At 41.1% G+C, this 22,663-nt stretch overlaps 1 protein-coding gene across 5 annotated transcripts in view; it reads right to left on the bottom strand.

Moving 5' to 3' along the window:
* Positions 1–3,867, bottom strand: part of PHACTR4 (phosphatase and actin regulator 4) — a 101,076-nt gene extending 97,209 nt beyond the window's left edge. For 2 of the 5 annotated variants that reach the window (XM_055332323.1, XM_055332326.1), the window contains exon 1: positions 3,736–3,830. The gene's annotated coding sequence lies outside the window, so the exon portion shown is untranslated. Of the gene's footprint in view, positions 1–3,735 lie in introns of all 5 variants that reach the window. The other 3 variants (XM_055332322.1, XM_055332325.1, XM_055332329.1) reach the window with 2 other exon arrangements.
* Between the last annotated feature and the right edge of the window lie 18,796 nt (positions 3,868–22,663).

Raw genomic sequence — 22,663 nt, 5'->3', positions numbered from 1 at the left:
CTAAAGGTGGCACATGAATGAGGGAGAATTTTTATTTAGTACTTATCTACTGCCTGACTCTTCCAACCACCCCCCCCCCCCCAATCAGCCTATAAGCCTCAAGAAGGAAAAGAATTTTGTTTTCATTGCATGGTCCTTAGGATCTGATTCCTGCGTTTCCAGGAATCTGATTCCAGTGTCCAGAACACAACAGGCTTTCAATAAATATGTATCAACTGAATGAATGGATTAATTTGGAAATAAAGTAGTCCAATAGTAAAACACCCAAGGGAAAAAAATTTCTTTCCATCATGATGGCGTTATAAGAAATTTAAAACAGGTTTCTACTAGTTAGGAAAGGCTAGACCAATTGTACGGACTCAATTCCATTGGCATGTTATGCATTTTACCTAAGAAGAATTTAAATAAAGGAGGTGAAGTAAGTTTCTATTTCTGATGTCACATTCATGGCATGTACTGACATAAGCCAAGATTTAGCTGCAGGTTTGAAACTGATTAATAAAAGTCTTTACAAAAAGCAAACACTAAAGAAGGCATTTTCTTGAGACTTGACATTGCCTGGAAAAGTATCTGAATTTCATTTCTTTCTTCAATGTTAGTTCCAGCAGCCAAAACTGCTGTATAGATGTTTTCCAACATATGCTTCAAAACCTTTAAGCAAAGATTAGCTAAAACTTTTTATTAATGAGGGACACCTGAGTGGCTCAGTGGTTGAGCATCTTCCTTGTCTCAGGTCATGATCCCAGGGTCCTGGGCTGGAGTCCCACATCAGGCTCCCCACAGGGAGCCTGCTTCTCCCTCTGCCAATGTCTCTGCCTCTTTCTCTGTCTCTCATGAATAAATAAATATTTTTTTTAATTTTTTTGGAAAGATTTATTTATTCATGACAGACACACACACAGAGAAAGAGAGAGGCACAAGCACAGGCAGAGGGAGAAGCAGGCTCCATGCAGGGAGCCTGACGTGGGACTCGATCCCGGGTCTCCAGGATCACGGCCTGCAGGCGGCCACCAGGGCTGCCCTAAATAAAATATTAAAAAAAAAAACTTTTTAGTAATGATTAGACAAAACCATGCCCAGTAACTCACCACTATTCCAACCCCCAGGGCTCTATATAATTGCCATTGGTTTGAAGCACAAAATAATCACCACATAACATCAAACAAGGTGATGAGACCAATGTTAGATATGATTTATGGTTTAGTATGACATTGTTTTATCTTCTAGAAACTCCAGTTCCTTATAAGTCACTTTGCTCTGATTAGAAAATATTTCCATTATTTTTCTTCATTATTTAAATTTCAATAAATCATAAGCTGTTGGTGGTGGTATGATGAAAAACTGCAACAGGTGTGAGGTAATGAAAAGAGCACTGGACTGGAGTATGGCTTACTCTATTATTTCCTATCTAGGTTAACTGTGTGACCTTGGGCAAGTCACTTAACATTCTAGAGGCTGTGAATTTAACATTTATCAGCTGTAAAATGAATACTACCACCTCACAAAACTGTAGTGAGAAATTATATAATATGGGTGCCTGGGTGGCTCAGTTGGTTAAGTGTCTGCCTTTGGCTGAGGTCATAATCCCAGGGTTCTGGGATAGAGCTTAGCTCAGGCTCCTTGCTCAGCAGAGAGTCTGCTTCTCCCCTCTCCCGTTGCCCCTCCACTCAGCTTGTGCTCTCTTTCTCTCTCAAATAAATAAAATCTTTTAAAAAATAACGTAATATAAATGATGAGTAGTTTTTTTAAATAACTAACTAACTAACTAACTAACTAACTAACTAACTAACTAACTAACACTAACAGGGCAGCCCGGGTGGCTCAGCGGTTTAGCGCCGCCTTCAGCCCAGGGTGTGATCCTGGAGACCTGGGATAGAGTCCACGTCGGGCTCCCTGCATGAAGCTTGCTTCTCCCCCTGCCTGTGTCTCTGTCTCTGTCTCTCTCTCTCTGTCTCTGATGAATAAATAAAATCTTAAAAAAAAAACATTAACAGCAATGTCATGTTTGAACCAGTAACAGCCAGTCATTAGCAACTACTGTTCTTAGATTTAAAAAATTTCTAGAGCAATTCTGCAGATGCTCCTTCAAAACACAACCAAGAAAACAACCAGTCCCTACTCACTGCTGCATTAAACTGAAGAACAACTTCATTAAAGACCTCCATCCCTGTACAATATTACCAACACAATCTGGGATTCCCAGAGTAAATCACTTCCATTATGACATATCTAAATAATAGAGTACAACAGCCTTTTATTTCATTTGCCAACTTGACTAGGGAGGGAATTTAACCTATATAACTTTAATAACTTTCCCTGGGATCCCTGGGTGGTGCAGCGGTTTAGCGCCTGCCTTTGGCCCAGGGCGCGATCCTGGACACCTGGGATCGAATCCCACGTCGGGCTCCCGGTGCGTGGAGCCTGTTTCTCCCTCTCCCTGTGTCTCTGCCTCTCTCTCTCTCTGTGTGACTATCATAAATAAATAAAAATCAAAAAAAAAAAAAAACTTTCCCTGATTCATGTAAAGAAGTCCTGGTTGTCCCCATTTCGGAGACTTGAGATACATAATTATTTTAGAGTGTCCACAGTGGCGTCTAGAAAGTTTTGCCTTATGCAGAATCTAGCAATGCACTCTTCCCACTCAACATAAAGTTACCACTATCTAACAAAAGTTGATTAAATCCACACAATTCACCGGTTTCGGTAAGGATCTACTACTACCTTTCCTCCTCAAACTGGCTTCGCTCCTAGTAACTTGGTGAACTGGTCTCTTTGTTGCTTTCTAGAAGCCACTAGGTTTCTGGTTTCCCCATAACGCAGATCCTTCTATTAATAGACATTTTCTTCCAACTTTTTGTTTCGAGCAAAAGAAATAAAAGGACTGGCGGGTACGAGGGGCGAGGGAATGGGTGGCTGAACAAAGTCCTGTAGCTTTCTTCTGCGTGCAATGAATGAAAAGACTGCTCCGTGCCCTATAAATCACTTTCTCTCCTCCAAGATTCAAGAGGTGTGTGAACTATCATTTTGCTCAACCGCGCTGGTTCTTTGGTTCCCGGATCACCGCTGCAACCTATGCAGACACCGCAGCAAATTCGGTCCCTTCCCAGTTTCCCGGGGAGGAGGCTCACTTCTTTTTTACAGGCCCATCCCCCTACGGAGAAAGACGCCTGGAGATTCGAGCCCTGAAGCTCGCGGGGCTGACGTTTCAGAGTTAGACAATAACCTCGAGGATTTTCAACAGAAATTCCGTCTGCCGCTGCCTGGCTCCGAGCCTCCGCTCTACGCAGCCGGGATGCAGAGGTCCGATAGAGGACGGGTTTGAAAAATGGACTTTGACCTGATCCGGTTGCCGTAACCGGATCCCCAGGGACCGGTCCCTAACAGGGGCGTCCCGGCGGGCTCCCCGGAGGAGGCGATTCCACGCACGGGCACAAAGGGGCAGCCCAGACAAAAGGGCCCCGCCAAGTTGCGGGGGGCGGAGAGGGCCAGCCCGCGCGGCAGGCGGAGAAACCACGGCGGCACCGTTGTGGGAGGGCGGAGGAGGAGGAGGAGCAGGCGGCGGCGGCCCCGGCCCAACCCGCCCCGCCCTGGCCCGAACCGACCGCGGCTCCGGCCGTTACCCTCGCCCGGACCGCGACCTCCTCGCGGAGCCAAGAACGCGGCCCGAGTCTAAGAGGCTCCCGCAGCCAGACCCCGCGCACTTCCCGCTCACTTTCCCTCGCTCATCCAACTCACCCGGGTGGCCGCCGCCGCCTCCTCAGCTTCCACAGTAGTTTCCCCCGGAAATCCTACCTGGCCCGCCGGCCGCCAGCCTGCAGCCAGAGCCTTCGCCCCCGGGAGGGGGAGCGGGAGCGGGCCGGACAGTGTGGGGTAGGAAGTGCCGCCGCGGGGGCTCACGGGACTTGTAGTCTTCGGAAAGGGCCAGCTGTGTCGCGGGCTGGACAAGATGGCGAGACTCTTTGCAATCTCTGTTGGGGGCGGGGGGGGGGGAACGGCCCTACCCGGCCTCTCTGGGCATGCGCCACCCGCTGCCAGCGCCCTGCGGGTAGAAGAACTTGGGCACCTTTTCTGGTGCCCGAGGAGGCAAAGGTCTTTGGACTTGGGAGGATAGAATTGAGTCCTCGGCTGCAGGCAGTGCGTAAGGAAGGAGCTGTTACAAGTCTGCTGTTGTAGAAAACTGGGTCCAGTCTCTGATCAAATTTCATTTATAATTTCTGCAAAAGAAAAAAAAAAAACTATGGAGGGTCACTTCGAAGTACAAAAACTTAGAAGTAAGTTATCCTTAGTTTTGTGCATAAGGAATTAACCCAGTAATCATTCTTGACCCCTCCGTCAGCCTAAGTCCAGTCCTTCTACATCCCATGTATCTCAGTTCCTTTCCATATTCTGCACTACCATTACCTAGAGGAAGCCACTGGCAGTCCTCTCCAAGTCTTACTAGTTTCAGGCCTCTGGGCTATCTTCCTCCAAACACCTTCCTTGCTGCTGCCAGAAAACCTCGCTAAATGCCAACCCCATTGTGTCACAGCCCAAATTAGACCTGACTGTGTAACCTAAAGCTACAAAACTTGTAGAGGAAAATAGGAAAAAAAAAATCTATGTGACCTGCAAACACATAATCCATAAAAGAAAAAAATGATAAATTGTAAGTCATCAAAATTTTAAATTTTGCTCTTTAAGACACTGCTACGAAAATGAAAAGGCAAGCCACACCCTGGGATGAGATCACAGCAAAACCTACATGCAACAAAGGACTAATATGTAGAATTATTTCAATCCATTAAGATAAAGAACCCAGTTTAAAAAGTGATTTGAAAAGACACTTTACCAAAGAAGATAAACCTATGGCAAATAAACACATGAAAGATGTTAGGGAAATGCAAATTGAAACCACAAGGAGATAATCTACACACCATGACTTGTAATATCAAGTGATCAAGTGTTAACAAGAACATAGAACAACAAGAATTCCCATTCATTGTTGGTGGCATTGTAAAATGATACAAACACTTTGGAAAACAGTATTGCAATTCCTTTAAAACTTAAATATAAAAAAATAAAAATAAATAAATAAAATAAAACTTAAATATACACCTACCATATGGTCCAACCATTACACTGCAGGTATTTACCCAAGAAAAACTAAAAGCATAAATCTACATAAAGATTTGAACATGAATGTTTATAACAGCCTTATTTATGATAGCTAAATGCTGGAAACAACTCAATGTCCTTCAAAAGGTGAATGGATATTTATACAATGAAATATTCTACAATAATAAATAAGGAATGGGCAGCTCCAGTGGCCCAGTGGTTTAGTGCCGCCTGCAGCCTAGGGTGTGATCCTGGAGACCCTGGATCGAGTCCCGTCAGGCTCTCTGCATGGTGCCTGCTTCTCCCTCTGCCTCTGTCTCTGCCTCTCTCTCTCTCTCTCTCTCTCTCTCTCTCTCTCTGTGTGTGTGTCTCTATGAATAAATAAATAATCTTTTAAAAAAAAGGAATGAAGTACTGATATGCACAACATGATGAATCTTAATTATGCTGAGTGAAAGAAGCAAGACATAGAGGAGTATATTCTGTATGACTCCATTTGTATAAAATCCTAGGAAAAGCAAACTGTAGTGACAGAAAGCTGATCAGTGGTTGCCTGGGGACCCAAGAAGTCAGATGTATGGCAGGCAGAGATTATAAAAGGGATAAGGAAGCTTTTATATTATCTTGATCATGGTTATAGTTTCAAGATTGTATGATGTGTTTTAAATATATCAAAACTCATCAAATTGCACACTTTAAATATGTGAAATTTATTGTTAATTATACTTCACTAAATCTGAAAAATAGTATAATCAAAAATTTCTTTTAGGGATACCTGGGTGGCTCAGTGGTTGAGTGTTCCCCACCTCCCCCGGGGTGTGATCCCAGTCAGGGGAAAGGGATCTAGTCCTGCATCAGGCTCCCTACAAGGAGCCTGCCTCTCCCGCTATGTCTCTGCCTCTCTCTCTCTCTCTCTCTCATGAATAAATAAAATCTTTAAAAAAAAACTCAAGAAAGAAGAAAGAAAGAAAGAAAGAAAGAAAGAAAGAAAGAAAGAAAGAAAGAAAGAAAGAAAGAAAAAGAAAGGTGCTCAGTTAAGTGTCTGCCTGGGATTAAGCCTGGGATTAAGTCCCTGGGTCCTGGGATTAAGCCCCTCATCCAGCCCTGCTTCAGATTCCCTGCTCAGCAGAAAATCTACTTCTCCCTCTCCCTCTGCCCCTGTCTCCCCACTCCTCCTCCCCCTGTGCTCTCTGTTCTCTCTTGTGCTCCCGCTCTCTCTCACCAGGGTCCTGTATCTTGGTTTAGGAAAAGCTCCAGGACAGAATACAGAAAGATGCAAGGAGAATTAAAGCCTTTACTAAACTATTTTCTGCGGCTTCAGCTAGAATCTGAGCTAAGTCTGAGAGGACATGTTGTAAGACAACTGAGGTGCCAGACCATCCCTTGCAATGCTCAGATTTGTCCATGTCCTATATTAGATCCAATTCATCAACCTGTTTTCAAGGTGATGGCTGGCAGAAAGACTCAGTGGCACTCATAATTCTTTGCAAAATGTTATATTCCCCCACATGTCTTTTGTACCCTATAATACACTTCACTCACCCATATGGATGATTCTCAAAAATAATATTAAATGAAAGAAACCAGACCAAAGGGGTGTATACTGTATGATTTCACATATATAAAATAAAATATGGGGAAAAATATTCTGTTGAAAGCCAGGATAACAGCTACCCTTCGGGGTAGAAGAGCAGTGTCTGGAGGAAGGTGAGAGGAGGATTCTGGATGCTGGTATTTTGATCTGGATCTGAGTGCTTGGTCCATGGGTATCTTCATTTGTAAATTCATTGATTGGGATATACATAATTTTCTGCATATGTATTATACTCCTGACATAATTTTTTAAATGGGAAGTGGCCTGGGCCAAGTTTCTTGTCTTCTGAGAAACCAATTAGCTGTAGACACGAGGGGTACCTGGGTAGCTCAGTCAGTTAAGTGTCTGGTCTTGATTTCTGGGCGATAAGTTCTGGCCCCATGTTGGGTTCCATGCTGGGTGAAGAGCCTACTTAAAAAAGAAGAAGAAGGAGGAGGAGGAGGAGGAGGAGGAGGAGGAGGAGGAGGAGGAGGAGGAGGAGAAGTAAAAAAAAAAACGTAAACACTATTGCCAACCATTAATATTTCTGGATTTGGGGCTCATGGGCACTATTGGTGCATAATGTTAAGAGCTTGGGCTTTGGCAATAAAAACTGTTCTGCTACTTCCTATGTGTGTTAAACACAGATAGGTTATTTAAACTGGTTCAGATTCAGTTCCCTCATTGTAGAATGGGAAACATAATAGTACCTATTATATAGGTTGATGTGATAATAAAGTAACATACATAATGTGGCCAGCACTGTACCTGATATACATTAAGTACTCAGTAAACAATAACTGTTCTAAGTAACATTAGTTTTTGTCTTTCTATTTTTATTAAGTTCCCAAGTTTTCAACAATGAACAAGGACACAGGCTGCTGGTGCAAGATGTTCACTGTAGTACTATTTGAAATCTCAAAGAACAAAAAATTGGAGACAAGCTAAATATGCATCTACTGGAGAATGGGCAAATAAACTGTGATATATTTGTAATATAGAATAGCACAAAGCAGTTACAGTGAGTCAGTTAAAGCTACAGGGATCAACATAGATAAAAGAGAATGTTGAGGGAAAAGAACCAAGTTGTAGGTTATATACAGTATAATATCATGTATGTAAAATTTAAAAACATGCCAAATACTATATACTGTTTAAGTATTTATATATAGTAAGAATATAAAATCATGTATGGCAATAAAATACTCAGGCAACTGATTACTTCTTGGGGAGAAAGGAAAGAAATGGGTGAAAGGAGGGATATATCTGGGCTTAAAGCATCTCTGATATTTTATTTCTTGTAAAAACTTTTAAGAAAAAAAAGACAAAACGATTTGAAAGGGGCACCTGGATGGCTCAGTTGGTCAAGCATCTGCCTTTGGCTCAGGTCATGATCCTAGGGTCCTGGAATAGGTCCTATGTTGTCCTTGTCATGGAGCTTTCTGCTCAGCAGAGAGCCTGCTTCTCCCTCTGCCTCTGCCTTCTACTCCCTCTGCTTGTGCTTTCTATCCCTCTTTCTCGATCAAATAATAAAATCTAAAAAAAAATAATAAATTTGTATTAAAAAAATTTGAGGGCAGCCTGGGTGGCTCAGTGGTTTAGCGCTGCCTTCAGCCCAGGGCATGATCCTGGAGACCTGGAATGGAGTCCCACGTCAGGCTTCCTGCATATGGAGCCTGCTTCTGCCTGTGTCTCTGCCTCTCTCTCTCTTTCTCTCATGAATAAATAAATAAAATCTTAAAAAAAGAACATTTAAAAAACAAACAAAAAAAAACAAAAAATATTTGACAAAGGTGGTGAGAAAACTTGGGTATTTGTTATATAAACCTCTCTATTTTTCTACATGCTTGAAATAGTTCTCTATTTAAAAAAAAAGCATGCTGGGGCACATGGGTGGCTCAGTGGTTAAGTGTCTGCCTTTGGCTTAGGTTGTGATCCTAGGGTCTTGGGATCAAGTCCCACATTGGGCTCCCAGCAGGGAGCCGCCTTCTCCCTCTGCCTATGCCTCTGCCTCTCTCTCTCCATGTCTCTCATGAGTAAATAAATAAAATCTCATGCTATCTTTTGTAGTCAACGCCTTCTCTCTACCCAACTTATGGTATTCACTGATCTGTTTTCTATTCTTATAATTTAGCCGTTTTCATAAAATCATGTAAGTGGAATAAAAAATATGTAGCTTTTTGAGACTTTTTTTTTAAAGGTTTTATTTATTCATTCATGAGAGACACAGAGAGAGAGGCAGAGACACAGGCAGTGGGAAAAGCAGCATGCTCCATGCAGGGAACCCGACGGGGGACTGGACCCCGGGTCTCCAGTATCACGCTGGGGCCACCAAACCGCTGAGCCACCCAGGCTGCCTGAGACTGGTTGTTTTCAATAAGATGATGCATATGAGGTTCATTCATGTTGTTGCATGTATGAGTAATTTGTTCCCTTCTATTGCTGAATAGTATCCCATTGTATTGACATACCATAGTTTGTTTCTGTATTTACCAGTTTTAGGACATTGAGATTGTTTTCCCGTTTTTGTCAACCATAAATAAAGCTACTGCAAACATTCATGTACAGATTTTTATATAAACACTTTTATTTCTATTGGGTAATTAGCTAAGATTGGGCTTGCTGAGTTGTAAGTGTACATCCAACGTTACTAAAAACCAAAACACAAAACAACAACAAAAAAAAAACCGACAAACCCAAACTCTTTTCCAAAATGGCTGCACTCTTTTGCATTTCCACCAATAATAATGAGTTCCAGTTGCTCTGTGTGCTTATCAGCATTTGGTATTATCAGGTTTTAAAGAATAGCTTTTAGCCATTCCAAAAGTTTGTAGTGGTGTCTGAATAAAATCTGCATTTCTCTAATGATTGACTAATGATATTCAGTCTCTTTTTATGTGCTCATTGTCTATCTGTATACATTCTTTTTATGGGGTTGGGGGTGGGATTAGGAGTCAGACAAAAAGGAGCAGGACAAGCAGACTCTGTGCTGAACACAGAACCTGATGCGGGGCTCGATCCCATGACCCTGAAATCATGACCTGAACTGACACTGAGTTGGATGCTTAACTGATTGAGCCACCCAGGTACCACCATCTTATATATTCTTTAGTGAAGTATCCATAATAGCCTTGTGCCAATTCTTGTATTGGGTTATTTTTCTTATTATTGAATTGTGAGAGTTCTTTATATATTCTAGGCACAAGACCTTTATCATATATGTGATTTGCCAGTGTTCATCCAGTCTATGGTTTGTCTTTTCATTCTCTTTTTTTTAAGATTTTATTTATTTATTCATAAGAGACACAGAAAGAGTGGCAGAGACACAGGCAGAGGGAGAAGCAGGCTCCATGCAGGAAGCCTGATGTGGGACTCGATCCCAGGTCTCTAGGATACACCCCGGGCTGAAGGCAGGCGCTAAACCACTGAGCCACCCGGGCTGCCCTGTCTTTTCATTCTCTTAAGAGTATCTTTCACAGAGCAGAATTTAAAAATTTTGAATGTTTAATTCATTCATTTTTTTTCTTCTTGTGAATCATATCATACCTAAGAAATCTTTGCCTAGCCCAAGATCACAGAAATCTCCCCCTAGGAATATGAATAATAGTGAAAGGGAATATAAGGGAAGGGAGAAGAAATGTGTGGGAAATATCAGAAAGGGAGACAGAACATAAAGACTCCTAACTCTGGGAAACGAACTAGGGGTGGTGGAAGGGGAGGAGGGCGGGGGGTGGGGGTGAATGGGTGACGGGCACTGAGGGGGACACTTGACAAGATGAGCACTGGGTGTTATTCTGTATGTTGGTAAATTGAACACCAATAAAAATTAATTTATTAAAAAAAAGAAATCCAAAAAAAAAAAAGAAATCTCCCCCTAAATTTTCTTTTTTTTTTTATTTTTTTTTAAATTTTTTTTTTTATTTATTTATGATAGTCACACAGAGAGAGAGAGAGAGAGAGAGAGAGGCAGAGACACAGGCAGAGGGAGAAACAGGCTCCATGCACCGGGAGCCCGACGTGGGACTCGATCCCGGGTCTCCAGGATCGCACCCTGGGCCAAAGGCAGGCGCCAAACCGCTGCGCCACCCAGGGATCCCCTCCCCCTAAATTTTCTTCTAGAAAAGTTAATAGTTCTAGGTTATCATTTATTTTGAAGGATATGTCTAAATAAATACTTTTATATCCGTAATTTATACTTGGAAGAATATACAAGCTTTCCTCTGTGGTAGGAAAATAGTGCAATTGAATAGTGTATGATAGACAAACTGATTTCATACTGTATACCCTCAGAGGCTATTGAATTTTTCGTTAAGTGTAGACCTTACTGTACCATAAAAACAACACCATCAAAAAAGAGAGTTTTTTTTAAAAAGCTAAGATCTTGGGGCGCCTGTGTGACTCAGTCAGTCAAGCATCTGACTCTTGATTTCAGCCCACGTCATGATATCAGGATCATGGGATTGAGCCCCCTGTCAGGCTTTGCACTCAGCAGGAGTTTGCCTGTCTCTTGCTCTCTGCTCCTTCCCCTGCTCTCCCTCTGTCTCTGTCTCTGTCTCTCTCTCTCTCTCAAATACATAAATAAAATCTTTAAAAAAATAAAAGCTAAGATCTCAAGGGGCACCTGGGTGGCTGAGTCAGTTGAGCATCTGACTCTTGATTTCAGCTCTGGTCCTGATCTCAGTCAGGGTCCTGGCATCCAGCCGTGTGTTGGGCTCCAAGCTCCCCAGGAGTGTACATGAGATTCTCTCCCTCCTTCTCCTGCTGTCCCTACCCACTGTAACCCTCTCTTTGTGTAGACTGTCTCTCCATAAATAAATAAATCTTAAAAAGAAAAGGCAACATCTCAAAAAGTGTTGAGGAATCACTGAAACATGGTTCTACCTATCACAGTGATGGTTGTTGGACTTGATGATGTCATCATAGTTTCAAATTCTGAGAGCTCTCTCTTCTTTCACAGATGTGAATGGCTCTACAAACCTGGCCGTTCTCTGACTAGGCTGAGAACCAAGTCCAATTAACTGGCAAAAATGAATTGGACCAGTCAGAACAATATGCAAATGAGCGACTCCCAACTGTACAAAGCTTCCTCCCTGTGGCTTTGAACATTGCAGTTTAGAGACTTAATGTTGCTGCCACCTGCAGGCCACATCTCTCAATAGTGAGTTCCAGGGTATATCCTAGGGGGATTCTTCTCAACTGAGTTCTCTGTGGGGCTCAGAAAGAGTGATATAAATTTCTCCCTCTCCTTTGAAGCCCACTACTCTGCCACAAACCCAAACCAGTGGTAGTAATTCCCAAGAGTGGGGACTATGGCATCAGATTGTCTGGCCTTATGTTGGGTCAATCAGATACCTCTTCTATACCACAGTTTTCTCATCTATAAGATGCTGATAATAATGATAGCTCCAATGCAGACATGTTGTGAAGATTGAATAAGAACATGTAAACCACTTAGCACAATGGCTGGCAGATAGTGAGCACAAACATATATCAATAGTTGTTGGTAGGCAGAGCTTTAGAAGCTTCTCCCATTCTAGGGACGCCTGGGTGGCTCAGCAGTTGACTGACTGCCTTTGGCTCAGGATGTGATCCTGGGGTTGGGGATCCAGTCCCACACTGGGCTCCTTGCAGGGAGCCTCCTTCTCCCTCTGCCTATGTCTCTGCCTCTGTCTTTCTCTCTCTGTGTGTGTCTCTCATGAATAAATAAAATCTTAAAAAAAAAAGAAGAAGAAGAAGAAGCTTCTCCCATTCTAAACAAATAGTACCTTGACTCAAAATAATGCAGTGGAAGGACCTTTAGCACCTGGCTCTACCACCTCTGGCCTGTGACCTTGGGCAAGTGTTTTCACCTCTCTGAACCTTACTTGACCTCACAGATGGTTTTGGATATTACATGAAATCATGTTTCTAATACACCAATCAGAGTGCCTGGCATAGAGTGGACAGTTAAATGCCGTGACAATGGAGTGATGATTAACACCGGAATAGCTACCAAGTACAGTCAAAGGTTGAACAGCTCAGGTTACAAACAGGCAGGCCACAGGTAGATATTTTAGTTTGGCCTTCAGTGTTTATAATTTTTAAATTACTTCCTAGCATTAAAACCTGAAATTCCATACTTTCTAAAAATTTTTTTAAATTATTTATTTATTCATTAGAGACACACACACAGAGAGAGGCAGAGACACAGGCAGAGGGAGAAGCAGGCTCTACACAGGGAGCCCAACGTGGGACTCGATCCCAGGTCTCCAGGATCAGGCCCTGGGCTGAAGGCGGCCCTAAACCGTTGAGCCACCCAGGCTGCCCCTGAAATTCCATACTTAAGGCTATATTCTTAACTTCTCTGAAAAATATGAAGGTTTGACAATGTATTATACCAGACCTACAAGGAAGAATGCATACATAACAGAGAAACCTAATTTCTTCCAAGGGAGCTAAGTAATCGTCCCTGAAGAAGTGATGTTAAAAGCTGAGAAATTAAGATTAAATAGAGGTGAGCCTGAAAAAGAGAGAGGGGACAATGTTCCAAGCAGAGGGATTGTCATGTCCAAAGGTGTTGAATTGGGGAGATCAGCAACCTCAAGGAAACTTCAGGAAAGCCCACTGTCTGGACCATGGTGAGCAAGGGGAAGGTGGGAAGAAGATAAGGCTCTGGTTAGCACCTTAACGATTTTGGACTTTATTGTGAGGACCAGTGTAGTTCAAGGCTGGAAGCTGGGAGGTAGCCATTTGGTGTAACAAACTAAGGGGCTAGATGGTCAGAATGGAGAAGGGTCAGGGGTCAATAATTAGCAGCTAAGAAAACAGAAGAGTACTAGGGCAGTATGGGATCTATATCTAGAAACTCCAGGCATATACAGGACAGCCTGTCAGGTGTGATCTGACAAAGGGCAGACTTTACAGGAATCAAGTTGAGTTGGACACCAGGGTGAATATCTTATATTTTCCTTTTAATACTGGGAAAATCAGAATAATAAAGATTTGGCCAAGGACTTAGAACAAACAAGATACAGAGCTAGATTCACAATACCTATCTCTAATTTGTTGTTCCTTTCACTACATAGTTTTCTCAAGATGAATAAACTTGGCACCAATACTATGTTATTAATAATAACATCCCATTTATTGAAAGCTTGCTAAATGTTAGGCTCTATGTATATGTGCATTATTAGCTCATTAGTTCGCTCAGTTAACAAATATATTCCACCCAAAATATTATATACCAAGTGACTATTAGGGACTGGGCAGAAATGAATGGGACAGACCCAATCCCCATCCTATTGGAGTTCACAATCCAGAAAGGAAATGAGTAGTTGAAGAAGTCATTATAAAGGCAATTGGCAGATCCTTTAAGGAGAGTCAGTGAACCCAACCTACCATGAGTGGCAGGGAAGGCTTTCTGGATGAAGTGACAGTCAAGCTGAAAGAGCAGGCATAAAACGTGAGGAAAAGACTATTCCAGGGAGACAGAAGGCACTACCTGGAAAACACTATTTTCACCATAAGCTGATGCAATATGAGCTATGATTATCCCCTTTTCACAGATGAGAAAACTGATGTTCTTAGGGATTAAGTAACTGATCCACTAGATAGTGCTAGAGTAAGAATGTAAACCTGGAGCCACCTAGACCAAAGCTCATTCTCTTAGCTGCTAAGTAGATATTTCTATTAGCTTATCCTTTCCTTCTAATAGTCATACAAGTGGAATGGCATGTCAACTGAGATATCTGCAATACAGGAAGTTGAAATCATGGCTTACAAATTGTTCAAGCATGTCTATGTCAGGATTGGCTGTCAATTTTGGAATGACAGCTATTTAGTGACACAGCTCTGCACTAATGCCTGAAAGGATGTTTAGCACAAACAGTGGTGTTTAGCTCAGTCATACTCAGTAGAATATGATTCAACAGCTAGTACTGAGTGCCTACCATGTGCTAGGCAAGGTGCCAGGCACTGTCAGAATTACAGAGATGATGAGACAAGTTCCAAAGTGCAAGGCTAAAGATGATGTCCATCGCTAACAAATTAAACAATTAAATAACAAAGCTGGGATCCTGGCAGTTAGAAACTGTAGGTAATTTGTAATAGCTACCGCATTTTTAAAAAGGATTTTATTTATTTATTCATAAGAGACACGGAGAGAGGGAGGAAGAGACATAGGCAGAGGGAGAAGTAGGCTCCATGCAGGGAGGCTGATGCAGGACTCAAGCCCAGGACCCTGGGATCACGACCTGAGCCATAGACAAATGCTTAGCCACTGAACTACCCAGGCATCCAATAGCTATGAGATTTTGAGCATCAATCATGTGCCAAGAACTGAGTTGAGATAACTACATGAAAATAAAAATGATCATGATCTTAACTAAAAACTAGAAGCACATACTGTATTGAGCAGTTTACATGTACTATTCATTCTTTTAACCAATGTTCATTCTGGAATGCTAATATCATAGTATTAGATGAGGAAACAGATGCAGAGATTTTTGTATGACATCCCAGAGTGAGGAGGTAAAAGAGCTAGGATTCAAACCCAGGGCTACCTGACTCTAAAATTTGGGCTCTGGTGGCACCTTGGTGGCTAAGTAGGTGAAGCATCTGACTTTTGACCTCAGTTTAGTTCTTAATCTCAGGGTCACAATTTCAAGCCCCTTATTAGGTTCTGTGCTGGGCATGGAGCTTACTTACAGAAAAAGACTAAAGAAAAGAAAACTTGGGCTCTAGACCATTGCACCACACTATCTCTGCAAGGAGAATCAGCTTATAAAAACACAGGGGAATGTGGTATGATCTACATGGCCAAGTACACATCCAGACCTAGCAAATAAATGTCAGTGCTTCTAAAACCCTCCAGGGAAGTAGAGAAACAGGAAAAACAACAACAGCAAATAAACAAAAAGCAATGTGTCTAGTAATTTGACACTAGTTAACCCCTAAAACACAGAACCTACCCCAAATATTCATAAACTATTCTTTTTTTTGAATTTTTATTTATTTATGATAGTCATAGAGAGAGAGAGAGAGGCAGAGACACAGGCAGAGGGAGAAGCAGGTTCCTTGCACCGGGAGCCCGATGTGGGATTCGATCCCGGGTCTCCAGGATCGCGCCCTGGGCCAAAGGCAGGCGCCAAACCGCTGCGCCACCCAGGGATCCCTCTTAAACTATTCTTTTCTGCCATTTAATTCTGCTCAAATTTGCCTGTAGAATTATCTTTAAGTTTAATCAGAAACTAAAGCTCAAAATTTTTGGTATCAAGATACATTTCCTTTAATTCTTGTTATATCAATGTGAGGGGAAAAAAACCTGTTTCACAAAAATCAGTGCCAAGCAAATAAGTGACCCCATTAAGTATGAGGTTAAAACTATGCTTAGCAAACTGGGAGGAAAAAAAAAAAAACCTGCAGGAGGCAGTCATCAGCCCTGAGTCATGTCAACATTTTGTCTGCAGGCAGGGAGGTATGCAGCCTTGTTCCAGATGTTCAGATATGGCCAGAGGTGAAACCTGTGTAGCTAAAGAAGTACCCAAAGTCGATTCTGTGACACATGAACTGGGAAGATCACTGTTGTGTTCAAACATATGGATATTTGCATTTCCTTCTGCTTATTTACCCTCTGTCTCAACATAAAAATGCAAGAAAAGAAACTAATATTTATCAAGTGGCTCTTCATATGTGGTATATTATTGTCTCAACAATTCATTTAGTACTGTAGAAATGAGTTCAGAAAAGTAGAAATTCTATCATAGGAGCTATAAAAATTACTTATTATAATTACCCTGTTATTAAAACCATAACTATAGCTTCCATTTATTGAGTGCATACTATGTGCCAGGCTCTGTGAAGGGCACTTCTCATTCGTTACTTCATTTAATCTTGATGAGCACCCTATGGTATAGGGACTATCACCCATTTTACAGAATAAGAAACAGATGTTCAGGAGGTAAAACAACTTCCCAAGGCCACACGGTGAGCAAGCAGTATCTGTTCACGTGGCTGTTTCCCCACCAATCACTGTAAATCTCTTAAGAGCAAGCACTGTGTCTTATTCATCTCTGATTCCTGGTGTCTGACACTATGCCTTTTGTTTGTGAAAAACAAAATTTCTCAAGAGAAGTGGGAGAGCCATCATTGGGATTTAGGTCTTCTGTCTTCAAATCTGGGTGTGCTTCAATTATGGGTATGCTTTCCATTAATTATGGAAATATCACCTGCCTAAATTAGGATCCTGATTAATCACTCACATGCTTCTTTTACTCTGGAAATTCCGATTAGACACTTTCCATAATGAGCATGATAGAGCGATTCCACTTCTCAGCTGTTCTCTTACAGAAATACTAGCACATGTGTTTGAGGATGTATTACTAGGGTATCCAGTTTGGTATTTCAGAAAAAAAAATCGAAAAATAAATGCCCATCAATTGAGGTGTGATTAAATGGTACATCTATTCTACAGAATATTGTACAACTTTAAAGAGAGGAAGATAAATCAGAAAGACAAATACCATATGATTTTACTTATATGTGGAATTTAAAACAAATGAGCAAAGGAGAAAAAAGAGAAAGACAAATCAAGAGACAGATTCTTGGGGGTATCTGGCTGACTCTGTCAGAAAAGCCTGTGATTCTTGATCTTGCAGTGGTGAGTTTGAGCCCCACGTTGGGTGTACAGAATACTTTAAAAAAATAAACTTGGGGATCCCTGGGTGGCTCAGCGGTTTAGCATCTGACTTTAGCTCAGGGCGTGATCCTGGAGTCCCGGGATCGAGTCCCACATCAGGCTCCCTGCATGGAGCCTGCTTCTTACTCTGCCTGTGTCTCTGTCTCTGTCTCTGTCTCTCTCTCTCTGTCTCTCATGAATAAATAAATAAGTAAATCTTTAAAAAACAAACAAATAAATAAATAAACTTTGAAAAAGAAATGGACTCAACTATTGAGAACAAACTGATGGTTACTAGAGGGGAGAGGAAATGGGTAAAATAAGTGATGGGGATTAATAAGTGCACTTGTCATGATGAGCACCAGGTGGTGTATGGAAGTGTTGAATCACTATATTGTACACCTGAAACTTATATAACATTGTGTGTTAACTAAGGGGAAATAACAAAATAGAATAAAGAGAATAAGGTAGACTTCTACTGATGTAGAAGAATGAACAGAAGATTTATTAAGTAGAATAAGCAGGTTTCAGAATGTTAAGTATGACTTAGTGTGCATAATAATAATAATACTGTCTTCAACATTTGTTATGCACCTTGTTTCAGGCACTCTTGGAAGTGCATTACACACATTCCCATATTTCACTGAAACTAAGATATTGTTTATGAATGCTTACAATTACTTGGACCTGTGCTAAACATTCTGATTTCAGAGATAAAGGTGATGGCTATAAATTCTCATGCATCTCATTTTCCTATCCACCTTCTCCCCTCCCAATTCCACTAAAAGTTCGGTAAAGGATTGCATTAAAGCACAAAAAATGGTAGAGGGGACAGTAAATACAACAGAACTTTGCAGGTGAAAAAGCAGATAAATGAAGGTTCTGGCATACTCAACATCACTGAGTCCTGGGCCAGAAACTGGAGAAGGTTGAGAAGCAGCCTGCTGTGTTCAGGAATTAACATTCTACTGGTATCTTTGGAAGTGGGGGTGAAGAGCAGCTAAAAAAGGATTGGCTGAAAGCTTAGTTCCCTTCCCTACCTTATCCCCCTGGACAGATGTATCTTCTTCTTCAGGGAAAATGAAGTCTGATATGAAAGGTCTAAAGATAATGGCACTAGGTTTCCCAGCTAATGGTTTCTCATGGCCATTGGCTTATGGACAATGACCTCATGGTCAATGGCTCTCATTTTCTTTCTTTGTTTCTTTTCTTTTCTTTCTTTTCTTTTTTCTTTTCTTTTCTTTTCTTTTCTTTCTTTTCTTTCTTTCTTTCTTTCTTTCTTTCTTTCTTTCTTTCTCCTTTCTCTTTCATTCTTTCTTTCTTTCTTTCTTTCTTTCTTTTTTATAACTTTTTAAGTATTTCTATGTCCAATGTGGGACTCAGATTCATAACTCCCAAGATCTACTGACTGAGCCAGCCAGACACCCTTCAATGGCTCTCATTTTCATGCACAGAGCTTCCAATCAGCTTTAGTGCCCTACTTTTATTCATAAACATAAGGCAAGGATTACCAGAAATGAGGCTTTCTTCTACCAGGAAAGAAAGAGACCAAACAGAAGAAAGAAACTTGGAATAAGTTGAGACAAGGCAGAGGGATGAGAATTTTAAAAATCATCATGTATATCCTTAAAGAGAAGAAATGATACCCAAATATATGAAACGATAGCAGGAAACAAAAATAAAGAAGGGGGAAAAGTTCTTGGAAATGAAAAAACATGAAAACAGAAGCTATAGCCCAATAGAGAGACTGGGAGAGAAAGTGGAAGAACTCTCCATGGAATGTAGCAAGAAACACAGCTGTGGAAAATAGGAGAAAAAAAATATAAGAAAACTAGAGCACTAGGGGTGCCTGGCTGGCTCAGTCAGTAGAGCATGTGACCCTTGATTTGAGGATTGTACATTTGAGCGGTGTGTGGGATGTAGAGACTTAAAAAAAAAAAAAGATTAAAAAATCTTAAGAGGAGGGGGCAGTTGGCAGGCTCAGTTGGAAGAGCATGTGACTCTTGATCTTGGGGTTGTGAATTTGAGCCCCACATTGGGTGTACAAATTACTTAAAATCTTTAAAAAATAAATAATAAAATAAAATAACAAAAATTTAAAAAGGAAAATTAGAGCACCAGCTAAGGAAATGAAACAGCTGAATAAAAGTTCCACAAGGAAAGAATATATTAAAAAGAACTGAGGAAATCATAAAATCATTCAAGATCATTTCCCATAAGTTTTCAGATTGTCCACTGTGTGCCCAGCACAATGAATGAGAATAGACCCACATTAAGATTCACTACTGTGAAATGTCAGAACTCTGTAAATAAAGATTCTATAAGCGTCTAAGGAAAAAAGAAACTGGTCCCAGATAGATTAGGGATCAGAATGACTTTGACTTTTCAGCAGCGGCACTGGAAGTAGAAGCAAAGGGAGGAATGCCTTCAAAATTCTGAAAGATGATTTTCTTTTCTCAAGATTTTATGTATTTATTCATGAGAGACACACAGAGAGAGGCAGAGACATAGGCAGAGGGAGAAGCAGGCTCCATGCAGGGAGCCCGATATGGGACTCCATCCCAGGACTGCAGGATCACGCCCTGAGCCAAAGGCAGACACTCAACCACTGAGCCACCCAGGCATCCCTGAAAGAGGATTTTCATCCTAGGGTTCTATATACCCAGTTAAAACACCAACATCATTAAAACATGTGGATTATCAGATATATTTATTTATTTTAGGGATCTCTACACCCAACATAAGGCTCAAACCCATTACCCCAAGATCCAGAGTCACATGTTCTTCTGACTGAGCTAGCTAGGCATCCCTAAAATTTTTGCCTCTAATGTATCCTTTCATGGGAAGCTACTGGCAGATATATAGTTCACCAAAACTAGAGGGCCAACAAAGACTAAAGTTATGGGATTCAGCACACAGGAGAGCCAATACAGGAGAGAAGCAAAGAGAATTCCCAAGAAGCTGGAAGGAACATTCTAGGATGACAACTGTGCTCCAGATGTAGAGGGCCACCTATCCAGACTGGAGCACTCTGACTCAAGAGAGACATATTGAAGGCAGTTGCATTCAAGAACTCTTAAAGTTAAAGGTATAGAGCCCAGGTGAGTCTGGCTCTGATTCTTACCTTCATTCAGCTTGTCTTGACCAGGTGGTGATGAAGATCATATACTCCCCAAATTGGATAATAGGGAAAGTGAAAATGGGATAGTAATATAGCTTTGGGGCTAAAGACACTGTTGCCAGCCTCTGGCCTTGCCAGTGCCCTCCTGCCCCAGAATCATCCTGAGGGCTTCCTGACATCAATCATGAAAGTCCTCAAATAGGAAATAGAATCTAAAGGAACTGGGCCTGATTTAAGTTACTGTAGAGAGGATGGCATTCACCTTTCTAGGTCTTCCTCTCTTGAGTTGTTCTTTACAGGTGAATCTGAAGGTTCTTGAAAAAGGTCCTCTGGGGTAAGAACTAAATATCCCCTGTGCTACATGGATGGATGATCAGAGGTAGGCAAGGAGACCTCTCTGTAGGGACAACCAGCTGCAGATGACTGAACTGTATATTGTAAACCAGATTATCTAGATTCTTCTGTTACTTGGTATCACTGGCATGAAAAGAAAGGAGAAGAGGGATAATTATAGAATAAAAGGAAACTTAAAGACATAAAAACCGAATGTAACATGTTGACCTCTTTTGGATCCTAACCCAAATGAACCAACCATAAAAGGACATTTTTGAGACAGGGAAATGTGAATAATAATAATAATTGAATATCATGTGATATTAACTGTTGTTAGTTTTGTTAGATATAATAATGTTATGTTTTTTGTTTAAATCTTTATTAAGTTAGAGATGCATACTAAAAGTATTTAAGGATGGAATGGCATGCTCTCTGGGATTTGCTTCAAAATACTCCAGGAGGGGTGTCTGGGTGGCTCAGTGGTTAAGCACCCAACTCTTGGCTTTGGCTAATGTCATGATCTCAGGATTGTGAGATTGAGCTCCTCATCCAGCTCTGTGCTGGGCATGGAGTCTGCTTAAGATTCTCTCTCTCCCTCTCCCTCTGCCCTCTCCACCCACTCACTTGCACATTTTTCCTCTCTCTCTCTCATTAAAAAAAGTGTTGGGGGACATAAATACAGATAATCAAAGATGAAAAATATTATGCATAATCCTACCATCCATGAACATTTTGTAACACTTTCCATTTAAAATACATATGTATTTTAAAATTGGGATCATACCAGATGTATGTTTTATATTCTCTTTTTCTCATTTTATATATCACAAACTTTTCCCTATGCATTAAATTTTCTACAGCACCATTCTACCTACACACTTCTATCCTACAGAGTTGTGTAGTATTCTATTGTGTTTTCTATTATACTGTAGGATATGTTGGTTCTTTTGAGATTTTGTTTATTTGAATTATGAATAACACGGCAAAGGGTATTAATCTTAATAGTTTTCCTGGAAAAAGTTCCTCAAATAGTAATGGTTGGGTCAGATATTAGTTTACTTGTACAAATTAAAGGTAGAGGACTAAAAAAATAAAAAATAATTAAAAAAATAAAGGTGGAGGACTCACTGTCCCATCAAACACCTTATGTTTTCATTCATCCCTATTCTTCTTCTACTTCATTTTGAAATTGTACTCATCTTTTTTTTTTTAAGATGGTATTTATTTGAGGGAGAGAGAAGAGAGCACAAGAGAGGAGGAGGGGCAAAGGGAGAAGTATACTCCCCCCTGAGCATGGAGCCCGATTTGGGGCTTGATCCCAGGATTCCAAAATCATGACCTAAGCCAAAGGCAGATACTTAACCAACTGAGCTGCACGGGCACCCCTGAAATTGTATTCTTTTTATTCTTTTTTAAAAAAACTTTATTTATTTATTTATTCATGACAGAGAGAGAGAGGCAGAGACACAGGCAGAGGGAGAAGCAGGCTTCATGTAGGGAGCCTGACATGGGACTCTATCCAGGGTCTCCAAGATCACACCCCTGGCTGAAGGTGGCGCTAAACTGCTGGGCCACCGGGGCTGCCCTGTGTTCATCTTTTTAAGACCTACTTCTAATCCTGAAGTCCTTACAAGATATGTCTTCACTTCTCTAATTAGATTGCCAGTTCTAGAAAGCAGTATAGAGGGGTCTAATTTGCTTCCAGTTGTAAGATCTAATTTCCAAATGCCTGAAAATGATTTGCAGTTTTGGTGAACAGAGTTGCCTGAAACTAGGAAACAATGGTTCCTAAACCAAAGATCTTCACATTCACCTAGAGATTAATAAGGGAAAAATACAGATTCCTGGGTCCACATTCCAAAGATTCTAATAGGGCTGGCTGGAAAGA

The sequence above is a fragment of the Nyctereutes procyonoides genome, unplaced genomic scaffold, assembly GCF_905146905.1.
Source record: "Nyctereutes procyonoides isolate TBG_1078 unplaced genomic scaffold, NYPRO_anot_genome, whole genome shotgun sequence".
Classification (NCBI taxonomy): domain Eukaryota; kingdom Metazoa; phylum Chordata; class Mammalia; order Carnivora; family Canidae; genus Nyctereutes; species Nyctereutes procyonoides.
Note: the sequence above shows the minus strand (reverse complement) of the source record. Positions and strands in the feature narration are given on the sequence as shown.